Consider the following 13214-nt stretch of genomic DNA (forward strand, 5'->3'; position numbering starts at 1 on the left):
AAAAATCCATAACTAACACATACTCAATGTTAAAACTATGAAAACTCAATGTTAAAACTTGTTCCTAAGATCAGGAACAAGATGTACATGCCTACTCTTGCCACTTCTATTCAACAATGTCTTAGAGATTTTAGCCAGAGTAATTAGGCAAGAAAATAAAAATAAAATGTAACCAGATTGAAAAGAAGGAAGTAAAATTACCTCTATTGTCAGGTAGCATGCTCTTGTATAATGAAAATTTTAAGACATCCACCAAAATAAAGTATTAAAGCTAATAAATTAATGAAGGTTTCAGGTTACATGATCATGATTAAAAAGTCAATTGTACTTCTATACTTCAGTCATGAGAAATAAAAAATTAAAACAATTCCATTTTCAACCGTATCAAAATGAATACTTAGGAGTAAATGTAACAAAAGTAGCATAAGGTTTTTACACTGAAAACTACACAATATCATTGAGAGACTTAATATTGTTAACACATACCAATGCTCTCCAAATTGATATACTGATCCCATGCATTCTCTGTCAAAATTGAAGCTGACTATTGTACAAAAATGTGTAGGCTGGCCCAAAAACTCGTAAGAAAATACGAAAGACCTCCCATAATCTATCTTGAAAAAGAAGAGAATTATAAGACTCACATTTGCAAATTTAAAAACTTCATACCAAGCTACAGTAATCAAGGCATTGTGGTGTTGCTATAAAGACAGACATAGAGAAGCGCGCCCAGGTGGCTCAGTCAGTTGAGCGTCTGACTTCGGCTCAGGTCACCATCTCGCGGTACGTGAGTTCGAGCCCTTCATCGGGCTCTGTGCTAACAGCTCAGAGCCTGGAGCCTGCTTCAGATTCTGTGTCTCCCTCTCTCTGCCCCTCCCCCACTCATCTTCTCTCTCTCTCTCCGTCAAAAATAAATAAACCTTAAAAAAAAAAAAGACAGACATAGAGATCAATGGAATAGAATTGTGGAACCAGAAGAAAAAACAAATTTATGGTCAACTTATTTTCAGCAACTACAACAAGGCAATTCAGTGGGGAAAGAACAAACTTTTCAAAAATAAGTGGTGAGACAATTGGATATCCATAAGCAAAAACAAGAAAGGTTGCACACCTTGTGTAATGGTTTGAGTTAGGATTCCCAAAGGTATCGGTTTCTGTCCTCTGGGATCTGTAAATGTTGCTTGATTTGGAAAAAGGGTCTTTGCAAATGTGATTACATTAAGAATTTTGAGATGTGGAGATGATTCCAGATTATCAGGATGGGCCCACAATGCAATCAGAAGTATCCTTTATAAGGAGGAAACAGAGACTCCACACAGAGGAATTGAAGGCATGTGATCACAAAGGTAGAGAATGGACTGATGTAGTCCTAAGCCAAGGAATGTCAGCAGCATTCCAGAAGCTAGAAGAGGTAATAATAAATTTTCCCCTTGGCCTTCTGGAGGGAACACAATGCTGCTGACACCTTGCTTGTGGCCCAGTGAAATGAATTTCAGACATCTGGACTCAAAAACTGTGAGATAATGAATTTCTGTTGTTTTAAGCCAATTATTAAAAAGCCATATGAACCTAGTATGTCTACCTCACATCATATATAAAAATTAGCTTAAAATGTAACAAAGACTAAAATTCAAGTGTCCAAATTATTTATTTTTTAACACTTAAGTATAAATTTTAGTGACCTTTCATTAGATAGTGGTTTCTTAGGCAAGATATCTAAAGCACAATGAATAAAAGAAAAAATAAAATTGATCAAAATTAAAAATTTTGTGCATCCAGCAAAGGAAACAGTCAACAAAACTAAAAGGCAACCAATGAATGGTAGAAAATATTTGCAAATGATATATCAGATAAAGGGTTAGTATCAAAAATCCATAAAGAACTTACCAAACTCAACACCCAGGAAACAAATAATCCAGTGGAGAAATGGGCAAAAGATGTGAATAGACATTTTTCCAAAGAAGACATCCAGAATTTCCACATGAAAAAATGCTCAGCATCACTCATCATCAGGGAAATACAAATCAAAACCACACTGAGATATCACCTCACACAGGTCAGAATGGCTAAAATGAACACCTCAGACAAAAACGGATATTGGCAAGGATGTGGAGAAAGGGCAATCTCTTGCACTGTTGGTGGGAATGCACACTGGTGCAGCAGCCACCCTGTAAAAATAGTATGGAGGTTCCTCAAAAAATTAAAAATAGAATTTCCCTACAACCCAGTACCTGCACTACTAGGAATTTATCCAAAGGATACAGGAGTGCCAATTCAAAGGGGCACATGCACCCCAATGTTTATAGCAGCACTATCAACAATAGCCAAAGTATGGAAAGAGCCCAAATGTCCATCACCTGATGAATGGATTAAGAAGATGTGGTGTATGTGTGTATGTATGTATGTACAATGGAATATTAACAATGAAAAAGAATGAAATCTTGTCATTTGTAACAACGTAGAAGGGACCGGAGGGTATTGTGCTAAGCAAAACAAGTCAGTCACAGAAAGACAGATCACATGATTTCACTCATATGTAGAATTTGAGAAACTTAACAGACTATCATAGTGGAAGGAAAGGAAAAATAAGATAAAAAAAAGGGAGGCAAACCATAAAAGGCTCCTAAATACAGAGAGCAAACAGTTGATGGGGGTGGGGAAAATGAGTGATGGGCATTAAGGAAGGCACTTGTTGGGATGAGCCCTGGCTGTTAGATGTAAGTGATGAATCACTGAATTCTACTCCTAAAGGCAAGACTACACTATATGTTCACTAACTTAAGAATAATTTTTTAAAAAATATATCATAGGACACTGTCAGGAGTACATAAAGACAACCTACAAAATGGGAGAATGTATTTGCAAATTATTTATCTGATTAGGATCCAGTATCCAAACATATAAAGAACTCCTATATTCCATTAATAAAATACAATCCAATTTTAAAATAGGCCATGACTTGGAAAGGTGTGTATCCAAAGAAATTATACAAAAAGCCAAACAACACGTGAAAAGGTAATCACATCATTAGTCGACAGAGAAATAAAAATAAATAGGGAAATGAAAATAATACCAGTAGGTGATGTGATAACACTTAACACTCCTTAGGATTACTGTAATTTTTTTTTAAATGGAAAATGAGAATGTAGAGAAATTGGAACCCACACACATCACCAATCGGAATGTAAAATGCAGCCACTTTGGAAAACACTTCGACAATCTCTCAAAAAGTTGAAAATAGAGTTACTATATGACCCAGCAGTTCTACTACTAGATCTATACCCAAGAGAATTGTAAACATATTTCCACAAAAACACACATAAACAAATGTTTATAGCAGCGTTATTCCTAATAGTTAAAAAGTAGGAACAAACAAAATGCCCATCAACCACTGAATGAATAAATAAAACCTGGTCTGTGCATATAATAGAATTATCAATCAGCTATAAAGTGTTGATATATGCTACAACACGGGTGAACCTAAAAATTATGCTAAGTTAGATAACCCAGACCCAAAGGAAAACGTATTGCATGATTCCACATATATGAGATATTCAAATAGGCAAATATAGAGAGACAGTAGATCAATGAAGGGCTTTGGGGAGAAAGGAATGTGGAGTGGGAGGAATGGGTATGAGATTTCATTCTGGAGTGATAAAATTGTTTTGAAATTGTACAGTGTTGGTGTCTATAAAACTTTTTGAATATACACTTGAAAAGCATAGATTTTACGGTATGTGAGTTATAGCTCTATAGAAAACAAAACAAGGAGGTGAAGTAGGTTGTTCATCAGTAGACACAAATCATCATTATCTATATATGTCCAAGACAGAACAGTTCACCAAAATTTCCCCTCTTTTCTCCTTTGTCCTAAATATTTTTCCTCTTGGCTACCCACCAGGTTAAAGTCCTTTGGGAAACTTACACTTCTGGGAACATGGAATATATGTACCTTTCATTATTTCTCCCACTAAGTGCAAGTAAAATCTCTGGACAAATATAACAGAAGTCTAAAAGGTGGAAACAAGAAGGTAGACTAAGTAGGAAACCTAGGATCCAGGGAACAATATGATACGGAATTACCTGGGCTTTCTTTCTGCCTCACTTCTGTCTCAGAGTGGGTGCTGGAGAAACCAGTGACCTGGCAACACCAATGTGCATAGACCAGAAAATCTCAAGGCCCACATGGTTTTACTAGAGAAGTCTGTCTAACATTTACAGCATAATTAATACCAACTGTAAACAGTGTCTCCCAGAAAACAGAAGAGGAGGGAGCATTTCCCAATTCATTCTGTATAGCTGCTATTATTCTAATACTAAACCAGGCAAAGGCCATACAAAAAAGGAAAACTGTGCACCAACATCCCTCATGAATATAAATATAGAAATAACTAACAAAATTCTTATAAATACAACCGAGTAATATACGAAAAGAAATATACACCATGACCAAGGAAGGTTTATTCCAGGGATGCAAAGTTATGCTATTCAGATATCAAGTGATATAACTCACTATATAAGAGGCTAAAGAAGACAAAAGACAAAGATCATATCATTCGATGTAGGAAAAAGCATTTGACAACATTCAGTACCTATTTGTGATAAAAACTCTGAGAAAAAAAGAAATAGAGATGAATTTCTTCAAATGGATAAACAATACCTACGACAGCCCTGAAGCTAACATTTTACTTTATGGCAAAAGACTAAATGCTTCTCCCCTAAGATCAAGAACAAATCAAGGATGCCTGCTCTCACCACTCTTATTCTACATGGTACTGGAAGTTTTAACTAGCACAATGAGGAAAGAAAAGAAAAGGCACATGATCAGAAAGGAAGAAATAAAACACACTTTTTTCAGATGGCCTGAAGTTTTATACAAAAAAAATCCCAAAGAATATATAAAAAGAAGAAAAAAAAACCTCCTGGAACTTTGAAGTTAAAAGGGAAAAGTATTTGTATATACTAGCAATGAACACATGGAAAATGAAATTTAAAAAATAAATGCTATTTACATTTATTCCAAAAATATGAAATACTTAGTTGCAGATCTACCAAAACCTGTGTAGGACTTACATGCTGAAAATTGCACAGTACTGATGGAATAAAATTCAAAGATGTAAAGAAGTGAAGAGATATTCCATGTTCATGTTCATGAATTGGAAGTCTCCAATTAGTAAAATTCTCCATAAATTAATAAAGAGATTTAATGCAATCATATTTTTCATTAAAAAACATTTTTTGTAATGTTTATTTATTTTTGAAGGAGAGACAGTGTGCAAGCAGGGGAGAGGAAGAGGGAGACACAGAATCCAAAGCAGGCTCCAGACTCTGAGCTGTCAACACAGCCTGACATGGGACTAGAACCCACAAGTTGCAAGATCATGACCTGAGCCAAAGCTGGATGCTTAATCAATTGAGCCACCCGGGCACCACAATTATATTTTTCTATGTAAGCAAGACTACTCTAAAATTTATTTGGAAAGACAGTGGAACTAAAATACCTAAAAGTAATTCTGAAAAATAAGAATAAAGTCAGAGGAGTCACTTTATCAATTTTAAGATTTATTATATACTAATCATGACTGTATATTTGGTGGAGGGATAGACACATAGATAAATGAAACAAGATAGAGAATCCAGAAATAGATTCATACAAGTATGGCCAAGTGATTTTCGACAATAGTGCAAAAGCAATTTTTTTAGTATTATTTTGTTTGTTTCAGATTTGTATTTAAATTCTAGTTAGCTAACAGATAGTGTCATATTGGTTGCAGGAGTACAATTTAGTGATTCATCACTTACATATAACACCCAGTGCTCATCCCAGCAAGTGCCTTTGTTGATACACATTACCCATTTAGCCCATCACCCATTTAGTCCATCCCCGCCCACCTCCCTCCATCAAACCTTAGGTTGTTTGCTATAGATATAGATATAGAATCTCTTATGGTTTGCTTCCCTCTCTGTTTTTTTCCTGATTCCCCTATGTTCATCTGTTTTGTTTCTTACATTCTACATATGAGTGAAATCATATGGTATTTGTCTTCCTCTGACTTACTTCACTTAGCATAGTATACTCTAGCTCCATCCACATCGTTGCAAATGGCAAGATGTCATTCTTTTTGATGGCTGAGTAATATTCCATTATGTATATATACCATATATATTTACATATATGAGACACATCTTCTTTATCCATTCACCAATTGGCGGACATTTGACATTTGGGCTCTTTCCATAGTTTGGCTACTGTTGATAACACTGTTATAAACATCAGGGTGCATGCACCCCTTCAAATGAGTATTGTTATATCTTTGGGGTAAATACCTATTAGTGTAATTGCTGGCTTATAGGGTATTTTTCTTCTTTTTTTTTTTAATAGAATTTATTGTCAAGTTAGGTAATATACAGTGTATATAGTATGTTCTTGGTTTTGGGGGTGGATTCCCATGATCCATCACATACAATACCCAGTGTTCATCCCAACAAGTGCCCTCCTCAGTGCCCATCACCCATTTTTCCCTCTCCCCCGCACCACCCCCATCAATTCTCAGTTTTTCCCCATATTTAAGAGTGTCTTATGTTTTGCCTTCCTCTTTGTTTGACACCATTTTCCCCCTCCCTTCCCCCATAGTCTTCTGGTAAGTTTCTGTTTCTTCTGTTAAGTTTCTTCTGTTAAGTTTCTTCTGTTAAGTTTCTCAAGATTCACATATGAGTGAAAACATGGTATTTGTCTTTCTCTGACTTACTTCACTTAGCATGATACTCTCCAGGTTGATCCACAAGGTTGCAATGGCAGGATTTCATTCTTTCTCATTGCCAAATAGTATTCCATTGTACATATAAACCACATCTTCTTTATCCATTCATCAGCTGATGGACATTTAAGCTCTTTCCATAATTTGGCTATTGTTGAAAGCGCTGCTATAAACATTGAGGTGCACGTGCCCCTATGCATCAACACTCCTGTATCCTTTGGCTAAATTCCTAGCAGTAGTATTGCTGGGTCATAGGGTAGTTCTATTTTTAATTTTTTGAGGAACCTCCACAGTGTTTTCCAGAGTGGCTGTACCAGTTTGCATTCCCACCAACAGTGCAAGAGGGTTCCCATTTCTCCACATCCTCACCAGCATCTGTTGTTGCCTGAGTTGTTAATGTTAGCCACTCTGACCACTATGAGGTGGTATCTCAGTGTGGTTTTGATTTGTATTTCCCTGATGTTGGGTGACATTGAGCATCTTTTCATTTGTCTGTTGGCCATCTGGATGTCTTCTTTGGAAAACTATCTATTCATGTCTTCTTCCTGGATCTCTGCACTGGATTGTTTGATTTTTGGGTGTTGAGTTTGGTAAGTTCTTTATAGACTTAGGATACTAACCCTTTATCTGATAGGTCATTTGCAAATATCTTTTCCCATTCCATTGGTTGCCTTTTAGTTTTGTTGATTGTTTCCTTTGCAGTGCAGAAGCTTTTTATTTTGATGAGGTCCCAATAGTTAATTTTTGCTTTTGGAGATGTGTTGAGCAAGAAATCAGTGCAGCTGAGGTCAAAGAGGTCGCTGCCACTTTTCTCCTCTATGGTTTTGATGGTTTCCTGTGTTACACTTAGGTCTTTCATCCATTTTGAGTTTATTTTTGTGTATGGTATAAGAAAGTGGTCCAGTTTCATTCTTCTGCATGTTGCTGTCCAGTTCTCATAGCACTATTTGCTAAAGAGACTTTTTTTCCATTGGATACTCCTTCCTGCTTAGCACCAAAGCAATTTAGTAGAGAAAATGTAGTCTTTACAACAAATAGTGCTGGAGCAAGTGGACATCCATGTGGGGGTGGGGGGGTTGGAATGAACTTTGGCCTAAACTCCACTTGTAGGAAAGATAACTGAAAATGGATCATAGATTTAAGTGTAAAATGAAAAACTATAAAATTTACCAAAAAAATTACACCTAAAAAGAAAAACAAAGATAAACTTACAGAAGACAACAACAGAGTAAATCTTTAGGACCAACAGCTTAATGAAAGGCTGTTAGGATACTAAAAACATGACCATCCACAAAATAACTGATAAATTGGACCTTGTTAAAATTGAAAACTTTTACTCTTCAAAATAACCAGTTCAGAAAAGGCTAGCTACAGACTGGGAGAAAATAGGTACAAACTACATATCTGACAAAGGATTTGTATCTACAATATGGAAGAAACTCTCAAAACTCCTGATTAAAAACAAACACTGGTAAAGTATTGGTGAGGATGTTGAAAGACCAGTCCACGCATACATTACTAGTGGAATGTAAAATGGTAGAGCCACTCTTGAAAAATAACTTGGCAGTTTCTTAAAAAAACAGCAACAACAATAAAAAAAAAAAAAAAAACATACATTTATCATAAGACCCAGCAATTGCACTCCTGGGCATTTGTCACAGAGAAATGAAAACCTAATGTTCACACCAAAAATTTGTATATAATTGTTCATAGCAATTTTATTTATAATGTCTAAAAGCTGGAAACAATCAAAATATGCCTTAGTTGGTAAATGGCTAATCTAATTGTGGTCCATTCATACCATGGAATACAACTCACCAATTAAAAAGAACAAGCCATTGACACGTATAACCTGGACGGATCTCAAGGGCATTGAGCTGCCTTTTTATAGAGATGGAAAATAGTGGTGGTCAAGGGTTAGGAATGGTGGGTGGGGGTGGTCAGGTGTGACTTAAAAGGGTAACATGAAGGAAATCTTGGTGGTAATGCAATAATTTTATGTCTAAAACTGCACATACGCATTGTACCAGTGTTGGATTCCTGGTGTTGACACTATGCTGTAATTAGGTCCGATGGAACCAGTGGGTGATCTTGGTGAAAGAGACAAGAGACCATCTCTCTGTATAATAATCCCTGCAAGTCCTATTTCTAAATACAAACTTAAAAAGTAAATCTGAGGGGAACCATTCACCCTGGTGGGCCTGGATTTTCAACATGCCATTTTGCTAACAAGTCTGTTATTTAAAGAGTCAAGTTTCCTGAGAATGATCTGCCTACCTTTCAAAGCATCTTAGATTCTAATGGACAAATTAACTACATGTCTCTGTCAGTGTCTTGGGACTGTCTGGACGACTAAATTTCAGATACAATTGGAGGATGAAACTGCAGGAAAATTGAACCTGAGGTGCTTTAGTATCTTAACCTCCCATTAGATGAACTCTGAATTATTCTGAGCGATTGAATCAATGTGTCTCTTGAATACATCTGATGTATAGAGGCATCTCTAGCAATTGATCTGTACCACACCACAGCTCTTTCAATGATCAGGAAAAAAAAAAAAAAACAGAAGAAAACTTTTTGTTTCTTGATTCTTCCCCCTTTTTAACTGTGAACCAAAGGGTTATTATAGCTTTTACATGTTGAGTGAAAAACTAAAGCAGGGCTCAAACATCACATATGATCAAAGGTTTAATTATGTCATTAGGCACTTTTACCAACAAAGGCTTTCCTTTAATTCAATAAATCAACATCCACTATGGTCCCTCCATGGGGACCATAGAGATTGGTTTTATAATTTGTCTTTCCTGCTATCTGCATTTTATTCCAAATGCAGTCATTAGCACTGATTTGATATTGCTCGTGATAACACAATACTTGCTATCTTTCTGACAAAGAGAACTTTTTAGACAGAAACTTAAAGGGAATTCTCTTTTGTTAGATTGTGACAAAGTAGAATGAGGATACTTATTGAAAAATATATGTGGCTTCACTGGAGACCAAATGAAGATATGCCTCTTCTTCTCTCAGGCCTTAATTTCATCATTGTTCTTCTGGACTAAGTGGCCCAGATTGAAGAGATACCTTTCTCTAACCTGAAGAAACCTTGGACTGGCCAAGGAAATCTTGTGTTTTTTGCCAGAGGCATTTGGTTATCACATGCAGAGCTGCATAACCAGAAGAGATTTCCCCCCAGGCCCTGCCTACTCTTCCTTTTAGCCATGAAAACAACCTCTTCCTATCTAATAGCATCCTGTGGGCTCCTGTTTTCTGCTGAGACAGCGTCTTGGCAATTGGGATGAAGTTCCATTAAACTCCAAGGCACGTACTTCCTTATTTTACCAGTCTTGCTGACTATACTTCGCGTAATGTCTTTTTACTAAAATCAATTAGTGTCTTATCAAATTTTTAGTTAAGTAATTCTCATTTAAATTTATTTACTTTCTAAGAACTCAAATTCCCAGTTCTGGACAGTCTTATGTAATTACAAAATTAATTATAGCATTAGGCTCCAAATCTCTTTCCTTTTGATTTTTAGTATCACCACCCTGATATAGCTTCGTTTTTACATTGCCTTCTCTGGGGGTACTTGAAGCCTTTGAAGCCATGAGAATGAGTTGGGGTTTCTGACATTATTATTCACTAACATTGACTCAAATTACAGTCCTCTGAAAAAGGTTAGTAGGAACATGACAGGCTCTGATACTTAACATCTCTGAGTATTCACAGTGGCTTTTCAGTTTTTTTCTAAGACTTATTCTGTTCATCTGCCTCAGTCATTGTGGGTGCTTGTTAACATCAGTTTCCTTTCTTTTTCTAGCAATTTCTGTACAATGGATCCAAAGATTTCTAGACTTGTATCAAAACCTAGAATCTGGAGGATCAGACAGAAAGGCAATAGATGAATTCCGAAGGCTACACAACACTCCAAACATTCTGATAGATGACATCTCTGGGTTGGTGGGACTTTTATAAGAGATCAAGTCGAAAGAGTGATCATCTTAGAGAGTTTTGACACTTAAACAAGATGTCACTTCTAGCTATCTGGATTCTCTTCCTTGCTGTGGAATAATAATTCAGTTTAAGTTAGAATGACCAAGGGAGCCAAGGGAATATCTGAAGGGAGCCCAGTTGGAGATTAAACATGTTAGCGAACCTGTCTCAAAAAAGGACATTGAGAAAGAAGAAGTTAAAACTACACAATGTCCTCCCTCTTAACATTTTATATATGAGATCTATGTGTATATTTTAACTGAATGGGATTATACAAGAAATAAATCAGTACTCTTTTAATGGTTCTATAATACTTTATTGCTTCGAGATATGATAACATATTTAGCCACACCTCCTTACAATACGGTTTTATTTTGAAATATTTTAAGACTCACAAGAAGTTAGAAAATGAGTAGTTTACGTGTACCTTATGCACAGTGTTGAAACCAGAATATTGATGGTGGTACAATTTGTCCTTATTTATTCATGGGTTATTTGTGAATTTGTCTACTTGCTGAAATTTATTTGTAACCCCAAAATCAATACTCAGAGAGCTTTCACAGTCATTTGGACAGGTGCCTACATAGAGCAATAAAAATTTGGGTCATCCAATACAAATGTCTGCAGTTGATGTTAAGTACAGGGACACTGCCTTTTTGTTTCAGCTCCCATAGTGTAAATGAGATTCTTTAGGCAGTCTCCTTAGCTCCACATTCTCTTGCATTTCTGAGCTTTTGTGGTCACTGCACCATTTGAGATGGACTCCAAGGGTAGTGCTGAGTGCTGGCTAGTGTTTCTAAGCATAAGAAGGCTGCAATTTACCCTGGAGAAAATACACGTGTTAAATAGGCTTTGTTCCATCATGAGTTTTAGGGCTTTTGTCCAGGAGTTCAATGTTAGTCAACATTATTGTATTAGATAAGGTGTCTTTAAACAGAAACACATATAAAATAAGGTACTCTGTTGATTGGTTGATGAAAATGTGACCAGAGGCCTGCAGGAACAGAAGCTTGTATAAGCTATAGGAACAATGATTCAGTATTCATTAATTTAGTGCTCATGGTGACTTTATAGATAATAACTACCATGAATAACAATAATCACCTGTACATTGCTGGTGAGGATGTTGAGTAACTGGATCCCTCACACATTGCTGTTGGAATGTAAAATGGTACCACAATTCTGAAAACATTTGGCAATCTTTCTTATAAACATCCACTTACCATACAACCCACTAACTGTATTCCTGGGTCTTTATCCCGGAGAAGTGAAAACTTAAGTTTGTACATGCATCCTCGAATTTGTAGGTTTATATGTTTTGCCAAATTTGGGAGGTCTTTAGCCACTTTTTTGAGCACCATAGTCTTTCTCCTCTCCTTGTGGGGCTTTGAGGAGATGATTATTAAATCTCATTATTTTATCACAGGCCCCTGAGGCTCAGTTTATTTCAGTCTGTTTGCTCTCTGTGGCTCAGACCGGGTGATTTTGATTGGTCTATCTGCGTGTTTACTGATTTTTTTTTTCCTATCTCATTTCATTTCTGCTATGAAACCCATCCATGGAAGTTTTTTTAAAATTTCACTTACTGTACTTTTCAGTTCTAAAATTTCAGTTTAGTTCTGGGGCGCCTGGGTGGTTCGGTCAGTTAAACATCCAACTTAGGCTCAGGTCATGATCTCAACATTCATGGGTTCAAGCCCCATGTTGGGCTCTGTGCTGACAGCTCAGAGCCTGGAGCCTCCTTTGGACTCTTTGTCCCTCTCTCTCCCTGCCTTCCCTGCCCTCCCTCCCTCTCTCCTCTCTCTCTCTCTCAAAAATAAGCATGAAAAAATTATAAAATTTCCATTTAGTTCTTCTTTACATCTTCCATTTTGTTGTTGAGATAGTTTATTTTTTGTTTCAAGAGTGTCATAATTGCCTCTTGGACCATTTTTATGGCACTTGCTAGAAAATCCTTGTCTGAAAATTGCAGTAACTTTGTCATTGTTGGCATCTGCTAATGATAGTTTTTTATTTGAGTTAAGATTTTCCTGTTACTGATGAGTAACTTTGGTCTGCATCCTGGACATTTTGAATATTATGTTATCAAACTCTAGGTCCCATTTAAATCTTCTGGGTGATGGGTATTGAGGAGGGCACCTTTTGGGATGAGCACTGGGTGTTGTATGGAAACCAATTTGACAATAAATTTCATATATTGAAAAAAAAATTAAAAAAAAATCTTCTGTTTTGATGGCTGGTCAACCTATTATGTTCAAAATGTATGTCTTGGGTCACTCTTGTGGGTGGTGGTTCAAATGTCAATTTAGCTATAAAGCCTTTGCAGGGCTATTTCCTTCTATTTTACTTGTATGTTGATGACAAAATGTCATCAACTGTAGTATTCTCAGCCCTGGGTGGGGATGTGTATGGCTGCACATGGTTCGTACGGTGCTCACTCAAGATAGGTAGATAGGAATAGGGCAC

At 36.4% G+C, this 13214-nt stretch overlaps 1 long non-coding RNA gene across 2 annotated transcripts in view; it reads left to right on the forward strand.

Moving 5' to 3' along the window:
- Positions 1–1437: 1437 nt before the first annotated feature.
- LOC122236704 overlaps positions 1438–13214 on the forward strand; it is a 28504-nt gene continuing 16727 nt past the window's right edge. Inside the window, exon 1 of one of the 2 annotated variants that reach the window (XR_006214907.1) lies at positions 1438–1515. This is a non-coding gene — a long non-coding RNA (uncharacterized LOC122236704). The remainder of the gene's footprint in view (positions 1516–13214) is intronic. The other variant, XR_006214905.1, reaches the window with a different exon arrangement.

Source organism: Panthera tigris, chromosome A2 (assembly GCF_018350195.1).
Source record: "Panthera tigris isolate Pti1 chromosome A2, P.tigris_Pti1_mat1.1, whole genome shotgun sequence".
NCBI lineage: Eukaryota > Metazoa > Chordata > Mammalia > Carnivora > Felidae > Panthera > Panthera tigris.